Source organism: Budorcas taxicolor, chromosome 3 (genome assembly GCF_023091745.1).
Source record: "Budorcas taxicolor isolate Tak-1 chromosome 3, Takin1.1, whole genome shotgun sequence".
Classification (NCBI taxonomy): domain Eukaryota; kingdom Metazoa; phylum Chordata; class Mammalia; order Artiodactyla; family Bovidae; genus Budorcas; species Budorcas taxicolor.
Genome location: NC_068912.1, coordinates 14,138,180 through 14,158,369, shown reverse-complemented (window position 1 = coordinate 14,158,369; position 20,190 = coordinate 14,138,180). Strand labels below are relative to the sequence as shown.

General features: G+C 49.1%; 1 non-coding gene across 1 annotated transcript; it reads left to right on the top strand.

Annotated features, from left to right (window-relative positions):
- The first annotated feature begins 265 nt into the window (after positions 1-265).
- On the top strand, positions 266-337 carry TRNAS-GGA (transfer RNA serine (anticodon GGA)). The gene has a single exon. It is a non-coding gene; the product is annotated as a tRNA-Ser (tRNA).
- Positions 338-20,190: the final 19,853 nt, after the last annotated feature.

Sequence of the window (20,190 nt, the reverse complement as noted above, 5' to 3'; positions counted from 1 at the left end):
TTGTTGGACTCATTCATGGATGAATCCTGAGTACCTGGAGCAGTGACTGCACGCAGTAGGAGCTCCTTAACTGCTTGTTGAATATACCATTGAGGAGGGCTGAGGCCAGACAGGTTTGGATTGAACTGTGTCCCCCAGATTCATGTGTTAGAGCTTCAACCCCAATTTGATGGCATTTGGAGATGGGGCATTCGAGAGGTAACTGAGTTAGATGAGGTCATAACGGTGGGGTTTTCATGATGGGATTAGCGCCCTCATAAGAGCTTCCCTGGTAGCTCAGAGGCTAAAGCGTCTGCCTGGAATGCAGGAGACCCGGGTTTGATCCCTGGGTAGGGAAGATCCCCCTGGAGAAGGAAATGGCAACCCACTCCAGTACTCTTACCTGGAGAATCCCATGGAGGGAGGAGCCTGGTAGGCTGCAGTCCATGGGGTCGCAAAGAGTTGGACACGGCTGAGCGACTTCACTTCCACTTTTAAGAGGAGGAACCAGAGAGTTGTCTCTGACTCTGTGTGAGGACAGAGCACAAAGGTGGCCATCAAACACAAGAAGAGAGCTCTCACCAGGAGGTGAATCAGCTAGCACACTGATCTTGGCCATTCTAGCCTCCAGCTCTATGAGAGTTTCGTTAAGCCACCCAGTCTCTGGCATTCCCCATCCCCCCGCCCCCATGAGTGGCTTGTGGGATTTTAGTTCCCAGACGAGAGATTGAACCTGGACCCTTAGCAGAGTGAGTACAGAATCCTCACCACTGGACTGTCAGGGAATTCCCTCTGGCATTTTGTTATGGCAGCCTAAGTAGGCTAGGACAAAGTTTCGCCCTAGGAGCTCCTATTTAGTGAGTAAAAGTGAAATGAAACTAAAATAGAGTTTTATAAAAGGATTACATTGTTGATGAGCTTTTATAGGTGGTAGACAGGGTGAGAAACCCACTCCAGTACTCTTGCCTGGCAAATCCCATGGATGGAGGAGCCTGGTAGGCTGCAGTCCATGGGGTTGCTAGGAGTCGGACACGACTGAGTGACTTCACTTTCACTTTTCACTTTCATGCATTGGAGAAGGCAATGGCAACCCACTCCAGTGCTCTTGCCTGGGGAGTCCCAGGGATGGGGGAGCCTGGTGGGCTGCCGTCTCTGGGGTCGCACAGAGTCGGACACGACTGAAGCGACTTAGCAGCAGCAGCAGCAGCAGATAGGGTGAGAAGAAGGCAAGGACTTGTGGAGAGAATACAACACAGCTTGGCTCCTGCGCTCACTGTCACACAGTTTACCTACATCAGAAATTCTCAGTGCGCCCCTTGGAACAGCAGTTCTGAGAAATGCTCCTCAAGAAAGGCAGAGATCAGAGAAATTTAGGAAATGTAGAGACTGACCCCTTCTGAGGTATTCGTGGTTCCTACTCCAGTGGGAACATTAAATTGTTCAGTCAGTCTGGTATTTCACAACATGTGTGACCATGGGATTGACATTTCTTCTGTCTTATCAAGCAAGAGCCTTAACTGTTCTGCTAAATTGGCATTCTGACATCACATACTTTGGAGATACCGACTGACAAGATAAAGCTTAACTCTGAGCTTGGCATGTGGGGCCTTTGTAGGACTAGTTTCAAACATGCCTGATATTTCACCCATTCCATACAGTTTTCTATTTGCTCTCAGCTCATTTAGTTTCTCCCACTCCCACTGCCCCTGTCCAAACCCCTTCCTGGACCACTTCGATGCTCACTTCCCCGCCCTGCCCGTGTGCACTGTCTCCCCTCCTTCACTGTGTGTGTTCTATTCAGCCCGATGTCTCAGTTGTTTTGTTTTATGTTGTCCGAGCCCCTCTGGGCTTACTCCTCCCAGGCAGGTATGAAGTTGGCTCACTGTGCCTCCCCAGGGCCTGTCCTTTGAGCTGCTTCAGTGGACACAGGATGGATGGAGTCAAACAGAAAGGCTTCTCACAGCTCTGCGCCTGCAGCCTGGGGAAGGGACACCAGCTGCTCTCTCTGGTTTCCCCATCCCTCCCTCCACGTTCCCCCCAACACACCTTTAGGTATCTTCCTCTCCATGGACATTTCTGCTCTCAAAATGCTGAAGATTCAGTATCCCAAATGTGACTGGATTTCCCAAAAGAGTAGTATGCGAAGATATGCACAGATCATTCACAAAATAAAAAAATACAGCCAGCAAAAAAAAACAAAAAACATTTGATGCTTTCGAACTGTGGTGTTGGAGAAGACTCTTGAGAAGGAGAAGACTCTCCTTGGACCACAAGGAGATCAAACCAATCAATCCTAAAGGAAATCAACCCTGAATATTCGTTAGAGGGACTGATGTTGAAGCTGAAACTTCAGTACTTTGGCCACCTGATGTGAAAAGCTAACTCATTAGAAGAGACCCTGACTCTGGGAAAGATTGAAGGCAGGAGGAGAAGGGGATGACAGAGGATGAAATGGTTGGATGGCATCACTGACTCAATGGACACGAGTTTGAGCAAGTTCCGGGAGATGGTGAAGGACAGGGAAGCCTGATGTGCTGCAGTCCATGGGGTTGCAAAGAGTCGGACACAACTGAGCCACTGAACAGAAACAAGAAACGTTTAAGAACATGCTGTAACTTACTAGTAGTCATAGAAATGCAAATTAAGCAGTGAGATCACATAGGGTCTGTCCGTCAAGAACTGTGAAATATTCATGCAATCTGCCTCATTACCCACATCTGTGATGAATCCTAAACCCTCCCCAAATATTGGAAACATTTAACGCCCAACAGTTACCTACAATATTCTTTTGTTAAAGACCTTTCTTGATTGTAGAAAATAACACACAGAAAGTATACAATAATGAACATACAACCTAGTGAATTATTATAAAGAAGTGCTCAATGTAAGCCCCGAGGGTAACAAGATGGAACACCCTTGTACTCCAGGAGTCTCTGTGTGTCCGTTAAAAATCGCAAAGTCCCCATCTCCAGAGAAAAGGACTTCCTTGCTTTTCTCCAGAGTTTGATGGCCTCAGTAGGCATCTGCAAGCATGGTGGTTACTTTGCCTGTTTGGGGGAGTTCACACAAGAGAAAGCACGTCATTTGTGTCCTCTCCGACTTCTTTCACCCAGCCTCACAGAAGCCCACCACCCCCTCCACCTTTTTTCCTATTTTACTCTTTTCCTATTTTTTATTCTTTTGTTTTTAATGAAGTCTACTTGATTGACAATACTGTGTTTGTTTCAGATGTACAGCAAAGTGATTCTGTTTTTTTTTCCCAGATTATATTCCAGTGTAGCTCATTGCAGGATGCTGAATATAGTTCTCTGTGCTGCGCAGTAAATCCTTGTTGCTTACCTGTTTTATGTGTGGTCATTTGCATCCCTCTCCCCTTTGGTGACCGTAAGTTTGTTTTCTATGTCTGCAAGTCTGTTTCTGTCTTGTATGCAGATTCGTTGGTATGGTTTTTTGGATTCCACATAGACGCAGTATGATATAATATTTGTCTTTCTCTGTCTGGCTTAGTTCACTGAGTATGATATTCTCTGGGGTCCAGGAATTTTTTCTCGGGTTCCCTGGAGCCAGGTGCATGCAGGTAGTTAGGAGCAGAATCACTGAATCATAGGGTTATGCAGGAGAATGTGTATAAGATCCTGGCATGGTGCCCTGCACACAGTAGGCACTTAATACAGTTTCATTCTCACCCTGCCTCTATGACATGGGCCCTGCTCCGTTTCTAAGGAGTCTCCACACTTCCAGTCGCAAGGCTGAACTACTTCCTGTCCTGCTCCCACCACCTGGAATCCAGATTCTATCTACCTGGTCAGTGGGGACAGAGTATTCTCAGCATTTTACCCTGCTGTTTACATGGCTCCTTACTCCTGTGACGGACCTTAGGATTTTCTTCCGGAATGAGGCAGGCAGAGCTCATCTCTCTGTCTCCCGCCCTTCATTCTAGAATAAGACCCTTCACTGCCCAGGGTTGCCCAGACATTTCAGGAGGCAGATCTTCACACAAGGATAGGAAAAGGTTTAATTTATATTTCAGAGGAGGATGCCTACTGTTCAGACTCTTGGACAGTTTCTCAAAGAAGTTAAGGCAAGACAGTGAGATCTGGAAAGTGGAGTCCAGAAGAGTGTGCAGGGGCGGGAGGCTGGGGAGATGGGGAAGCAGGGAAGCTACCTGACAGGGAGAAGCGCAGTGGTGGGCAGGGCAGGTGTCTGTAGAAAGAGCCTTGGTGCTTTAACCCCCTCTTTCTTTCATCCTCTGTCCTTTAAAAATCACTTTTAGGCCCCCACTGCTCAGTGTCTTGTGCCATTTTGCAAGGTGAGTCTTTTGTGATTACCACCATTATATACTAGCTCTCAGAAAGAATTCCTGAAAATTCTTCTGGGTTAAGGGATGGGTCTTATCAGGCACACTTACCCAGAGAAGTTGGCAGAAAAGAGGCAGTGACGCTGGCTCTCTCATCCTCCTGAGGGGAGGAGTGGCGGGGCCTCAGCGGCTTGCTGCTCACACGGGGTGGGGCTGTGCTCCCGAGGAGGGACTCTGCCCCCTTCTTACAGGGCAAGGGGAGACAGCAGCCTTGATGGTGAGGGGACAGGCCGTGAGAGCCTGGGTGAGGTGCCAGTAATTTATAAAGGCTTCTGGGAGTGCAGGCAGCCCAGTGCCGGAGATTTGGGAGACATGGGGGCATTTGTTAGCCCTCTGCCCCAGAGACAGAGCTAATGGTCTCTTGGCACATTGAGTGTGGGTGGAAACTCTCCCAGGAGGAGGAAGAGGAACCCTGCTATCATTTGGCATGGTGTCTAGGAAAACTGGAATGAACTCCAGAATGTTCAGTTCGGTTCCTGACTGAGAGGCCTGGGGGACAATCAGCCAATGCTGACTGAGTCCGTGGATGAGGTCCTGTGCTCTGGCGTGAGAGAAAATCAGACTCTTAGCTGGCAGACGCTGTGCCCTGTCCTGAGCCTGCACAGGTCCTGGGTCTTGGCCTTGCTGGGGCAGGCGTAAAGCAGGTGCTCACGGGATTAGGTCGGGGTGGTGGGAGGAGGGAACCTTGGCTGTAAGAACCTCTGGGAACTGGGTGGTTGGCAGGCTCAGGAGCAGAGTTCAAAGCAGGCAGGCACCTCTGAGCATTGGCTGGAATCAGGAATTCCTTCTGGGGAAAGATTAGCTCAGAGGCCAAGGCCTTTATCTTCAGTGATACCTGTTACAGGAATTCTCTTGTTTGTTTCGAGTGGAAGCTGAGTCATCCTCATAGCCAGCAAGCATTTATTCAGCACCCATTCCCTGAAGGGCTGTGGGAAGCCTGAGGTCACAAGTGGAAGATTGTCCTGGTCTCAGGGCTCCGTTTGATCGGGGAAAACCTGGGCAGACAACGGGCTCACTTATTCCCCTTTTGTCTTTTCCCCTTATGCTGTCATGCTCCTGGTAAATTTTTATGCTTGAGAAGCTCATTTTTTTTTTTTTCTTTTAAAATTAATCTTAAGGCCACTGCTTTGGCCATTTCTAACATCCCCAGCACAGTCCCATGCCGACTCAGGAGCCTGCATTCCACAGCACGTAGGACCAGTCTCTTCCAGTCTCCTCCAGGTTACGCCTGCCTTGAGCTCTATCAGGCACAGGGGCTCTGGCCACAGACCTGGGAGCTACATTTCTTCCCATTCCTGCATTTCTTCCCCTCCCTCTCCTGGTGGTGGCACGCGCTTCACCTGCCCCCTGCAGGTCATCCTGCACACCTCCAAGAGGCCTTCCTGCTTTATTTCAGTTTTCACATATTCTGCTTTCCTCTTCTAGATGAAAGAAAATATATTGCCGGACAAACAACCTGCGCTAAAATGATTTCTGCTTATACCTCCCTGCTAGACTATGGACTCTTCTGGGACAATGACTTTGCTTTCTGTGTTTGCGTTCAGGGTGCTGCCCACAAAGGTCCATCTAGTCAAAGCTATAGTTTTTCCATGTATGGATATGAACCATAAAGAAGGCTGAACCCCGAAGAACTGATGCTTTCAAACTGTGGTGTTGGCGAATACTCTTGAGAGTCCTTTGGACTGTAAGGAGATCAAACCAGTCAGTCCTAAAGGAAATCAGTGGCTTCCCTGGTGGCTCAGGTGGTAAAGAGTCTGCCTGCAATGTGGGAGACCTGGGTTCAATCTCCAGGGAAGATCCCCTGGAGAAGGAAATGGCAACCCACTCCAGTATTCTTGCTTGGAGAATTCCGTGAACAGAGGAGCCTGGTGGGCTAGAGTCCACGGGGTCACAAAGAGTCGGACACAACTGAGTACTTTCATTTTCACTTTCAAAGGAAATCAATCCTGAATATTCATTGGAAGGACCAATGCTGAAGCTGAAGCTCCAATACTTTGGCGACCTGATGTGAAGAGCTGACTCACTGGGAAAGACCCTGATGCTGGGAAAGATTGAGGGCAGGAGGAGAAGGGGACAACAGGGGATGAGATGGTTGGATGGCATCACTGACTCAATGGACATGAGTCTGAGCAAACTCCGGGAGATAGTGAAGGGCGGGGAAACCGAGTGTATTGCAGACCATGGGTTGCAAAGAGTCAGACACAACGGAGCGACCGAACAACAGCAGTGTTTTTTGTATAATACAATGTTAACATGTTGGAAGGCCTCCCTTCAGGAAATCACAAGCGGCAGTTTGATCTTGAGCCGCCAGGTGGCACTAGTGCCCCGGCGCTGCCAGTAGGCAGGGCGCAAGGATGCTTTGAGTCAGGCTTCGGTTCCCGGTTGGCTGCAGGCAGTGCTCTGGAAACCTGGAGCCTTTCCCTTTCACTCTCAGACCGACCACCGGGGCTTAGAACAGAGAAAGTGGGAGACGTGGTGAGTTGATGGCTGGGGCAGCAGCACAAGTGTACAAAATTAAGTCCTGGGCAAAATGAGCTCATTTTGTGTGAGAGATCCACGATCTGGGTGAGAAATCAGGGGCAAGGTCTGGATGTGGAAGAAGCCTAGGCTAGGGGTTAGGGTAGGGGAACCTGGAGGCGCACGTCTCAGATTGGGCTGGGTGAGAATTATTTTGGGCCAAGAGTGGGGCAGGTTACCTTTGGGAATGGGGGACCATTGAAGAGCCTGTGTTTCAGATCCGAGCTCTTGATACAAATGAGAAATTTCTGAGCATCAGAGTGGGGGAACTTCTGCCCTACCCCTTGAGACAGACTCTGAGAGGTGAAGGCAGATTTCCCGGGCAGGGGCTTTTCTGGGGCTGGGGTTCATCCAGGGAGAAATGCCCTGCTCTGGAGAGCGTATTTCGATCCGTGGATGTAAGACTGCTTTGGAGGATGGCGAGAAGAGCACATGTCAGCAGCAAATCCAGCTGCCACAAGCATGTGACGGGCACCTTTTCCAGCCTCACTTCTTCACCTCTCTGAGCTGGCTTTTTTCTCTGCAGAGTGGGGATCGCCGCCTCTCAGGTCAGTTTGGAGACAGACTGAGATGAACAGTGGGCAGTGCTTTGGAGCCTGTAGGGCACTTCCTAGCTGGTTCTTATCTTGATCACTCACAGCTGGGCACCTGCCTGCTGGGGTTGGAAGTCTGGCTTTTCCCTCTCCCCCTCCCCCCGTGCATCCCTGGGTGGGTCACCCAACCCCTCTGCACCTCTGATTTCTCATGATCCCAATGATGATGTTGACAGTGCAGATCTCATGAAACTGTTGTCAGGATCTTTAAAGTGGCTCCTGAAAATGGCCTTCATAAACTGTTTTCATTTCGAAGTTTCTTGATTTGTTCTTCTGGAATGTTGAAATATTGCAGGTGTGCATAGGTGTGGGTACTGGTCAGCATCCTCTCTGTGTCTTTGGGAAGTTACATTTGAAAGAAATCTCCTGGAAGGCATGATTATATACTGCACACGAGGCCATGGATACATCTAACCTGTGGAGCACACCCAGCCGGCTGGTTTGGGTTTAGGGTGCTCAGTGGTCGGCTTGATGGAGGCCTCTAGTGTCACACAGATTTCACATTAACCACCAATTCCCATAGGCTACTGATATTTTCCAAGTCATTAACGCTGAGGCTCCTTTCTTAGGCATGATGCCACCAGACAATGGCCTGAAGGAGATAGCCAGAAAATTGATTAGCATCATTGGAACTCCCTTGGCAGCAACTTTGCAAATTCCAGAAATTAAAAAGACCAGAGCCCCAGTTGGAACCGCCCAGCCCCTGGCCCGCCCCCGGGAGATCTTCAGAATGGAAAGGTGGGTCTTTCATTGCAGGAGCTGAACTGAAGAAGGTGTTCCCTGGAGAACAGGTACAGGAGGCCTACTTTTCATTTTTTTTCTTTGAAGTAAAAAATGCCAAATAGGGCTCTTGCCACCTTGGTGTGGTCTGGTCCTTTATGGTGACTGTGGGGTCCCAGGAGGACTCGCCACAGTTACTTTTGATTCTGCGGTCTTGGGACCATGGTCTCCTCCATGACTGTCAATGAACCTGTCCCAGCCACTGGGACAAGCTCCCAGTTCTGTAGAAAGACCTGGCTTCTTTCTGCTAGAACTTCTTTCTATGCAGACCATCCGCAGCCCTTAAGGCTGCAGTCTGGAAGGTCTGGGACTGCCGTGGGTGGGTGGTCTGCCTTCAGGGAGTACTTGCTAGGGCCTGAGCTGCACAGTAATCGGAGGCTTCCAGCAGCTGTGTGGTCAGCACTGTGTATTCCTGGCCAGGTTACCTCAAAAGAAATACTTATTCTTGAAGCCCTGACATTTCCCTCTTCCTACTGGCCAACAGGCCCACTGACTCACCTCCGTACACTACTCACTGCAGAGCAATGCATTTCACCCCACTCAGGGTTGCCTTCCCTGTATTTTCCACACAACTGAGCATCACAGACACTAAGGTTCCCCTAGTGTCTGAGGAGCTGAGGGTGCTTAAGACTGCGACAGTCTTCTACTTGACCCGTTTCCTTCCTCAAAACCTTATCCCTGCCCTAAATCACAGATGGCTTCTAGCCATTCAAGACCTTGATGGCAGGGGTAGAGAGGAAATAAAGAAAGAAAAAGGACACGCTGGAGAAATATATTCCCTATACATAAAGTAGATAGATAACTCATTCCCACAGAAACTCTTACAAATAAATAGGAAATAAGACTTCCTTGGTGGCTCAGATGGTTAAGCGTCTGCCTACAATGCGGGAGACCTGGGTTCAATCCCTGGGTTGGGAAGCTCTCCTGGAGAAGGAAATGGCAACCCACTCCAGTATTCTTGCTTGGAAAATCAAATGGACGGAGGAGCCTGGTAGGCTACAGTCCATTGGGTCACAAAGAGTTGGACAAGACTGAGTGACTTCACTTTCACTTTTTCAGACTGACAATAGATAGAAAAGTATGGGGGAGACTATGGAGAGTCAGAAGAATAAATATAACTGGCCATTTAATGAATACTAGAATTTTAAAATTTCATGAAAATTTAAGGCGTGAAAATTAAAACCATGAGCTATTTTTGCAGAGACTGGTAAAGTTAAAAAATTTTAACAATACTGAAGATTGATGAGGGTTTAGGGAAACTGACACTGACATGCTGCTGCGTTTTAATTTGATACAAAATTGAGAAAAAGGTGACAATATTTATTAAAATATATAATTTGTATAGCCTTTGCTCCATCAACTTACCCTTTAGAAAAACAGAGATCACAGTGATAAATACACAGATAAATTCAGTGCAGCATTTTTCAGTAGTAAGAAACAATCCAAATGGCCACCAATAGTTAATTGTTTAAAGAAGGGAAGAATGTCACTGTTAGGACAAGTGAGTAAACCCAGATGTATTGCCAAGTGAAGATGTCTAAGATATGCTTGTCAATGGAAAAAATGACAAAACTATGCATTCTATGGTCTCATTTTTTGCAAAAACATATAAATAGATACATACGTGTATATAGATGCATGTACAGGAACAATCTATACCATACCCAGGTTAACTGTACTACTCACTCAAAGATGAGGAATTGATCAGGGTTTGCTTATTCAGTTTCTGCAATGTACACTTTTATATTGTTTGAATCTTTTATAGTGCTCTGTCACTTTTTGGTTAAAAAAAAAAACTTTATTGTTATTTTTTAAAGAGTAGGTTCATGGCAAAACTAAGCGGAAGGTATGGAGATTTCCCATACAGCCTCTGCGCTCCCTTAATGTGCAGTCTCCTCCATTTCAACGTCCCCCTCCAGACTGGACATTTGTGACAACGAATGAACCTACATGGACACAGCATAACCACCCAAATTCCATAGTTTACCTTGGGTTCTCGTGGTGTCGTCCATCTGTGCGTTTAGACAAGTGTGCAATGTCTTGTATGGACCCTTATAGTATCATACTAAAAATTTTCACTGTCTTAAAAATCCTCGGTGCTCCACCCATTCAGACCTCAGTCCCCGCTAACCCCTGGCAAACAATGATCGTCTTACTGTCTCCATAGATTTTATCATAAATGGGTGTTGATACTTTCCTTTGGGCTTAAAGAAAGCCCTAAGGGCAAACATTTACTTGATTACTCCGTCTACAAAGTCGGAAGAGAAGTCTTATCCCAAAACAACCCTGATGACATCTTTATCTTGAATTTCTAGCCTCTGAGAGTGAGAAAACAAATGTCTGCTGTTAAAGGCACTCGGTTTGTGGTGATTTGTAGTGAGATCCCGAACTGTCCACTAGGCCCCATATTTTCCCCACTGGCTGTGTGAAACGGTTGCATTTCCTGTTTTGTGATCTGTTTGTTCCCGTCCACTGGATGCAGAATAGGACTTACAAGTTTATCCATCTGCTCGGATTTAATGGTGCTCCTTTCCGGTGAGTGAAGACTACAGCATTTGTGTGGACAGATGCACTGTTTTTTTTTTTTTTTTTAAAGTTTTTATTTATGTTTAAATTTGGTGGCTGTGCTAGGTCTTCGCCGCTTTTGCGTGGGTTTTCTCCAGTTACAGTGAGCACGGGCTACTCTTTGTTGCTTGCATGTGCTTCTCACTGAGGTGGCTTCTCTTGTTGTGGAGCATAAGTTCCAGGCATGCTGCTGCTGCTAAGCCGCTTCAGTCGTGTCCGACTGTGCGACCCCATAGACGGCAGCCCACCAGGCTCCACCGTCCCTGGGGTTCTCCAGGCAAGAACACTGGAGTGGGTTGCCATTGCCTTCTCTGGGCATGCAGGCCTCAGTAATTGTGGCACGCAGGCTCGGTAGTTGCGGCTGTGGGCTCAGTGGTTGTGGCTCACGGCCTTAGTTGCTCGGTGGCATGTGGAATCTTCCTGGACCAGGGATCAACATGGTGTCCCTTGCATTGGCAGATGGATTCTTATCCACTGTGCCACCAGGGAAATGCACTATTTTAAAATAAATTTTTTTTGTTTTTATTTATTTTAATTTGGACAAGTGCACTATTGCTACACATTTACATTTTTCTTTTATCGCAAAAGAGCTTCAGTGACTGAGATTTAAAATCCAAAAATGAGTTGGTGAAGGAATTAGTGAGAATCTATCTTCAGTGGTTTTCTATCCCATCTTTTAAAAAAGAAAATTAGGAAAATGTGGTGCCACGAGGGGGCGCTCCTGAAAACCTTGTCTAGTATTAGAGCCAACCGTTTATAAAAGCAGCATCTCCTGGAGAATGGGTCCTGGAAAATAGGCGTCTTTATGCAGGATTTGTGGCTCACTGGGCACATGCTCGGAGGAGCCTGGTGTGCTGCAGTCCTTGGGGTCACTGAGAGTTGGACACGACTCAGTGACTTCACTGTCACTTTTCACTTTCATGCACTGGAGAAGGAAATGGCAACCCACTCCAGTGTTCTTGCCTGGAGAATCCCAGGGACGGCGGAGCCTGGTGGGCTGCCGTCTGTGGGGTCGCACAGAGTTGGACACGACTGAAGCGACTTAGCAGCAGCAGCAGCAGGGCACATGCTCAGGGCCCCACTTACTAAACCCAGAGTCCTGAAGTAGGAACACATCCCCAGTGCTGTGACAGCTCGCAGGCTCAGATAAGTTCAGATATTTGCCCAGAGCACTCAAAACAAGATGGATTAAGACCTAATAAGTAAAGAAGATGGTGGCACTGGCCCATCAGAGAGGATTTATAACCTCAAGGACACTGGCCAGCACTGACAATGTGGGTCACCATGTGTCCTTGGAGTTCAGGGTCATAGCAATCTGCCCCCCAGCAATGTGCTTCCGGTTGGGTCAGGAAGTTTCAGGAAGTTCCTGATTATGGGAGAAATAGTCCCACCCTGATCATCAAGGGTCTGTGCCCAGTAAGGCCCCTTGTTGGGGAGAGAACTTGTTAATGCAAAGGGGGTGTCTAGAGTCCGTGGCTTGATACTTGTCCCCAGACTGGGGAGTCTTTTATTGCAAATAAATAATGTGGTATTTTACTTTATATAACATCTTTGGCATAATTTTGTCGCATGAGTGTCACCAAAAGTATCCCTTTTATTGAAATATTGTGAAGATTTAGAGCTTTGGGACGTAAAGTACTGGGGATGACTGTGGACTCTGAGATCCTTCCTCTTGGAGTAAAGGGAACCCTGAAAACAGAGTTGAGAAGATGAGTCCAAGGAGGAACTTGGTGTTGGAGAAGACTCTTGAGAGTCCCTTGGACTGCAAGGAGATCCAACCAGTCCATTCTGAAGGAGATCAGCCCTGGGATATCTTTGGAAGGAATGATGCTGAAGCTGAAACTCCAGTACTTTGGCCACCTCATGCGAAGAGTTGACTCATTGGAGAAGACTTTGATGCTGGGAGGGATTGGGGGCAGGAGGAGAAGGGGACGACGGAGGATGAGATGGCTGGATGGCATCACTGACTCGATGGACGTGAATCTGAGTGAACTCCGAGAGTTGGTGAAGGACAGGGAGGCCTGGCGTGCTGTGATTTATGGGGTCGCAAAGAGTCGGACACGACTGAGCGACTGAACTGAACTGAACTGTAGAGGCAGGAAGGTGATATTTATTAGGTTCTGGGAAACAGGGCTGGGAAGAGGGCTCAAAAGGAGAATGGCAACAAACACTTATTAAGTGTTTATCTAATGACACAGAAATCATTATACCGACTTTACAGATGAGGATACTGAGGCTCAAGAAGTTAAATAACTTGCTGAAGTTCTGACAGCTAGTATCTGGCATATCTGTTACCTGAACCAGATGCCAGTGCCCCAGGTCATTCCACGATACCAGGCAGCCTCTCAGAAACTGGGTCTTGATTCTCACCAGACATTCACCAGCCGTTCCCTTCTGCTGCTGCTGCTGCTGCTGCTAAGTCGCTTCAGTCGTGTCCGACTCTGCGACGCTATGGACAGCAGCCCACCTGGCTCCTCTGTCCACAGAATTCTCTAGGCAAGAATACTGGAGTGGGTTGCCATTTCCTTCTCCAACCGTAGACGTCAGACAATGTCGCCGCCCAGTGGCTGATCTCAGAATTGCCAACAGCTGCGGGCCTTTTGGGCAATTCTGAGATCAGCCACTGGGCGGCGACATTGTCCGACTATGGCTCAGGCTGCCTCCTTGGGAGGATGGGAGGAGGAAAGCCTGTTGGGGCTGCCCTGTACTGACTGCTTCTTGCACCGTATTTACTTAGTTCTCCTAGCAAGCCAGCGGAGAAGGCAATGGCACCCCACTCCAGTCCTCTTGCCTGGAAAATCCCATGGACGGAGGAGCCTGGTAGGCTGCAGTCCTTGGGGTCGTGAAGAGTCGGACACGACTGAGCGACTTCACTTTCACTTTTCACTTTCATGCACTGGAGAAGGAAATGGCAACCCACTCCAGTGTTCTTGCCTGGAGAATCCCAGGGACGGGGAAGCCTGGTGGGCTGCCGTCTATGGGGTCACACAGAGTCGGACACGACTGAAGCGACTTAGCAGCAGTAGCAGCAAGCCAGGGGAGGAGGATGCAGAGGATCTGCCCTTGATTACCTAGCCTGTGGTAGAAGCAGGAATGCGATCAGTCTGTCCGCGTGTCTGTCTGCAAAGTTCTGCCTCCCAGCACCGGAGGTGGGGTGGGCGGTGTGGGAGAGGAGTGGCTTGGAAGGAGGGGCGGGGATGGGGCGTGGGGAAGGGGGAGGCTTCCAAAGGGAAAGTCGTTCTGCGCTCTCAGGATATGCAGCCTGGTGTGCAGGTAGGTGGGGGAGCCACTGAGCCTTCGCCAGGGGTGTCTAGTGAAGAAGGAGAGTGGTGAAGGGTGACAAGCCTTCACTTTGGTTATTGAAAGGGGAATTCGCAGGTGGCTCTCGTGGTGAAGAATCCTGTCTGCCCACGCAGGAGATGCAAGAGACATGGGTTCGATCCCTGGGTTGAGAAGATCCCCTTGGAGTAAGAAACGGCAACCCACGTCAGTATTCCTGCCTGGAGAATCCCATGGACAGAGGAGCTTGGCGGGCTACGGTCCGTGGGGCCACGAAGAATCGGAGGCTACTGAGCACACACACAGTACAGTGAAGAGCACTCCTGTGGACCCCTAGGATGCTGCTGCGGTGCAGACCCACGGACCACCCTGGGGAAGCTGTCCTCCTGCCTTGCGGGAGGCTGCCTTTTCCTCCTGGTAAACAGTTGCCTCTGTTTCTGGGCAACGCTACGTGAACATGTGTCTGTAAACTGAAATGTTAGATCTTCCGCAGACAGTGATGTGTTAAAAACACCTGGAGCTGGCTTGTGAGGGAGAGCTGGTTTTACTAGTCTTTTTCCCAAGTGTGTGCTCAGTATCCGCATGCTGGTGGTTTGAAATGAGCCACAGAGGGGATATCCACACCATGTGAGTGCGTGCTGAGTCGCAGGGCACCGGGGAAGCCCAGTTAGTCGCTCAGTCGTGTCTGACTCTTCGTGACTCATGGACTGACTGTAGCCCGCCAGGCTCCTCTGTCCATGGGATTCTCCAGGCAGGAATACTGGGGTGGGTTGCCTTCCCTTCTCCAGGGGGTCTTGCCCACCCTGGATCTCCTGCATGTAGGCAGATTCTTTACCGTCTGAGCCGTCAGGGAAGCACCCACACCACAGGGATTGGGAAGTGCTGGAGACCAGGGGCTTCTCCTCCTGAAAAGCCAGATGCTAAACAGCTCCCAGCATAGCCCCACCCTCAGGGAAGGCGGGTGGGAGCAGAGAGGTGGACCAAGGGGCCCGAGGGAACCCGTGGATTTACAGCTTCCGTCTCAGGCTCACTCCAGGCCTTCAGTTTGAGCAGAGAGTAGATTCTCCTAGAGTGGACTTGCTGCACAATTGAAATTTCTCTTTTCTTCTCTCTTCCTTATTGTTGCTGAGAGCAAATAACTGAGTATGAAACATGCATAAGCTGTGTCTCCACTGGAAGCAAGATGGTGGACGCGGAGTGTGTCTTTGGGCCCAACCTGTGATGGACAGTGCCTGGGTCCTAATGAGGTGGGTGGGGCACCCATAGGGGACACGGTGGCTGTGGGGTGAACCATGGGGGTATGGAGCACATGTGACGCTCTCCTCGGGACTCAGCTACTGCAGCAGATGGTGACTGGACAGGAAAGGAGGGCCCTGGTGACACGCTCCTTACAAGTGTGCTCAGTAAACATTTGCTGAGTGGACACCCATCATGGCTGCCATATGCTGCTTAGCTGAAAGCTGCTTGTCGTATTTAAGAGCATGTGTGACATCCCAGCATTCTCACAGGAGGGATGGGACAAGGGTGAGTCAACAGGACCCCACTCTCAGGTGCCAACCTTGACTTGCACCAGCCGGAGAGTGGGGTCTCCTTGCCTACCCTGTGCCTGGGGCTGGGGGTCTGCATCAGAAGGGGGAGGACAAGAGCCAGTGACCTTGTCACATCACAAGTGACTGACAACTTGCTGAAGTGCTGTGGGAGCCCAGCACAGAGAGCTCCTAATTCCATCTGGGTCAGGATGGGGCAGGGCCCCAGAGTGCCATCTGAGTTGCATCTGGAAGTGTCAGTGGGCACTGGGTAGGAGGGAAGGGTCTTACTCCAGGGAGGAAGAGCAGGTGTGCAGGCTACGGGCTGATGGGTTTCTTTCTTAGGCCCATAAGGGATGGGGAGTGACCCCTCAAATGAGGTTTTCCCCATTTGCCTGCTCCTGCTGGGGCTTTCCCTCCCTTCTGTGCCCCCGATGGGAGAGTCTCAGATCTGTCAGCATGATCTCAGGGGCCGTGAGTGGGGATCTGCAGAGCCCCACTTCCTGTTCCTTGTGGGGTGGTTGGTATGTCCCGAGCCCCTGGACTGGGTAGGAGCTTGTGCTGGCTGTTGTGGTCTGTCCTCCCGCTGGATGGAAGAGAGATGCTGAGAACCTGTCCAGACAAGAATCAGGAGGGAAATCTTGTGATAAAGAAAGCCCAGAAGAAAGAGGCCTGGCCCATGGCCTGGGGGAAGAGTCACCACAAACTGAGGCTGGACATGATCCATGCATGGGGGCTGGACACAAGCTCGGGGTGGGAGCAATCTCTGCACCAGGAGTGATTCTCCAGGTTCAAAAGGTAATGTACTTGGTGTGACTGATGGGATGGATGTTAAGACTAAGATGGGACAAGAGCCCGTGAAAGCAGGACCATGAGATTCTCTATGAGGACGGTTCACTGCCCCAGGAAGGAGGGCAGGTCCACCAGCCTGCAGCTCACTGACAAGTGAGGGTCTCTGGGCTCTGCTGGGAGACCAACCAGCTGAGGCGTCTCAGGCCAGCTGCCCTTGCAGGTCTGGGCTGGGCTGAGGGTGCAGATCTGTTTGTGACTCACTGAATGCCCAGGGAGGTGGGTGTGGCTGGACAAGGGCCTCCCTGGGGACTCAGAGGATGCTGACATGGAACCAAATGATGTGAGGGAGGTGAGAGGCTCTCCAGGACAGGCCTGGCCTCCCTCCCTGTCATGCGGCTTCTCAAGGTCTGAAATCTCCCATCTGGAGTGTGGGACTCACTGCACCAAGAAGGACCTGGATCTGGAAAGACCAGTGGTCTGAAAGGGTGGGGATCTGGTCTTAGGTCAGGCTCTGCCAGGGACTGACTTTCCCCACCTTGGGGTTCACCAGTTCACCTCTCTGGAGCCTCAGTTTCCTCATCTGAAAAATGGGAAGGTAATCACAACAGTACTTATCTGCCTCTCACAGGTGAAAGTGCTTTTGCACTGGAAAGTAACTAGACAGGTGGGAGGCACTGATGGTGGTTTAGCTCCTGGGTGCCCCTGATGGGCTGGACATCAGGGGAAATGTCTGTCATGTAGATTCAGCAGGAAAAGGTGAAGTGGTGACCTGTGTATCCAGGAGTCAGACTTTTCCCATCCTTAATCGCTTACAATTCAGCCCAGGGCTGGGCTCTCACCTCATGGTTACAGGCACAGGGGCCCGTCTCAGTGACTTGAGCAGAGGACCTCCCATTGCCCACTTTTGGTGAGAGGTTTCTCTCAGGCTGTTTAGCTTCCCAAAATGGAGATATTTTCCTATTGTCTCACGCAGAACCACACAGGCGTTTTAATTTTCTTTTTTATTCTATGTACAGCAAATCACATTACAGAGTTAAAAAAAAATTTTCTCAACAAGCAAAAGACATAGAAAATTTAAGTTCTATAAAATGGATTCTTCTTTGACTAACCTGAGACCCTGAATGTACTTAGCATTTTATCTCTGCTTTATAAGTGTGTGTGGAATTGAAGAGACAGAAATCACCCCAAGAAGTGTCCCCAGCTTCCCAGCTGCTTTGCGTCACCCTGACTCTTTTGGGGGCCTGTGAAGGGAAGCTCTGAGCCCAGGCTATGGAAGGAGGTCATGTTTCTTTGAGAATGAGATCTGCCCTGGGGTCTTTCTCTGGAAGGGCCAAGTTGCCCTGGATCTTCAGGTCAGCCTTGGGCCGTGGCCTTGCAAATGTGCCCTTAGCAGCAGTGATGGAGCTTGAGAGTGGAGAGGGTGCAGAAGGAGGCAGCTTGAATGGCCTTATTGTGACCCCAACAGCTGGAACCCACATCACATGCAGCTGTGGGTGTGCTCCTGACACAGGACAATCCTTGGTGTTTGTGACTGATGGGTGTTCCTACCTTTGGGTCACTTCCTCACTGATTCCCGCCTCTTCTAACCCAGGTGGTCCTGTAGGCCCTTTACACTCAGGTCCCCAGACTGTGCTCCCCTTCTTGCCCTGAGTCTCCAAAGGCCCAGCACCCTCTGCCTGGATACCTGGGCACTTTCTTGCCATCACCCCTTACACGCAGTCCTTTGCCGATGTTTCTACTGCAGCCTCGTCTCTCCATTTTGTTGTCCCTGCCCTCCATCACTGCCCGGCCCTGAGCCCCCTCTCTTGCCTGGATTTTACAATGTCTCCTGTCTGGCCCTGTGCCCCCAGGGTCTCGCAATAGGTGATGCTTCCCTGGTCAGCCCTCCTAAAGCATCCTCTGATCGTGTCTCATCTCTGTTCAAAGATCTTCCCCGATTTCCAGTTATCCACAGAATTTATTTCAGTTGACTCAGCCAGGCTTTACATCTGCAGCCCTGCTACTCAGACTGTGGTCCTCAGACCAGCAGCTTTGGCATTGCCCAGGAGCTTGCAGGAAATGCAGAGTCTCAGGCCTACCAGAGTTACTGAGTCACAACCTGCTGTTGTGTGCACGCTCAAGTTGGACAAGTTCTGCTTTATGATTTCTTTAAACAAACATATATACAGGGTCTTCCTAGGTGGCTCAGTGGTAAAGAATATGCCTGCCAGCAGGTGGCGCAAGAGACACATTCAATTCCTGGGTCGGGAAGATTCCCCTGGCTAAGAAGTGGCAACCCACTCTTGGTATTCTTGCCTGGAAGGTTCCGTGGACAGAGGAGCCTGGTGGGCTACAGTGCATATAGTTTTAAAAACTGTACTGAAACGTCTCAGTCCCTTGCTGGCCCCAATTCTTCTCCCCAAAGGCAATCACTCCTATTATTTCTGGTTTTAGTTTCAGCGCGCAGCCTTTCTCATGGTCTGCGTATGTCCGCATAACTCTTCGCGGTTGACTACTGGAAAACCCATAGCTTTGACTGTACAGACGTTTGTCAGGCAAAGTGACTCTCTGCTTTTTAACGTGCTGTCTAGGTTTGTCATAGCTTCCCATCCAAGGAGCAAGTGTCTTTCCATTTCGTGGCTGCAGTTACTGTCTGAAGTGATTTTGGAGTCCAAGAAAAGAAAATCTGCCGCTGCTTCCACTTTTCCCCCTTCTATTTGCATGAAATAATGAGGTCGGATGCCATGATCTTAGTTTCTTGAATGTTGAGTTTTAAGCCAGCTTTCTCACTCTCCTCTTTCACTCCCATCAAAAGACTCTTTTGTTCTTCACTTTCTGCCATTAGAGTGGCCTCATCTGTCTGTCTGAGGTTTTTGATATTTCTTCTGGCAGTCTTGATTCAAGCTTGTGATTTATCCATCCTGGCATTTTGGATGATGTACTCTGCATAAAAGTTAAATAAGCAGGGTGACAATATACAGCCCTGTCATGCCTTTCCCAGTTTGGAACCAGTCTGTTGTTTCATGTCTGGTTGTAACTCTTGCCTCTTGACTTGCATGCAGGTTTCTCAGGAGGCAGGTCAGGTGACTGATATCCCCATCTCTTGAAGAATTTCCCACAGTTTATTGTGATCCACACAGTCAAAGCCTTTAGCATAGTCAGTGAAACAGACATTTTAATGGAATTCCCTTGCTTTCTCCATGATCCAACAAATGTTGGCCGCTAGATCTCTGGTCCCTAAATCCAGTTTGTGCATATGGAAGTTTTCAGTTCACATACTGCTGAAGTCTAGCTTGAAGGATTTTGAGCATAAACCTTACTAGCATGTGAAATGAGCACAGTCATCTGGTAGTTTGAATATTCTTTGACGTTGCCCTTCTTTGGGCTTGAAATGAAAACTCAGCAGTCCAGTGGGCACTGCTGAGTTTTCCAAATTTGCTGACATAGTGAGCAGCACTTTCACAGCATCATCTTTTAGGATTTGAAATAGCTCAGCTGAAATTCTATCACCTCTACAAACTTTGTTCCTTGTAGTGCTTCCTAAGGCCTTCTGGACTTCACACTGCAGGGTGTCTGGCTCTAGGTGAGTGACCACACCTTTGTGGTTATCTGTGTCATTAAGACTTTTTTTTTTTTGGTATAGTTTTTCACCTGTTCTTAATCTCTTCTGCCTCTGTTAGGTCCTTACTATTTCTTTATCATATATTTATGGGTATACTATTTTATTAATTCCTTAGAAATCCCTAAGAAATGGAGTAGCCATCATGGTCAACAAAAGAGTCTGAAATGCAGTACTTGGATACAATCTCAAAAATGACAGAAT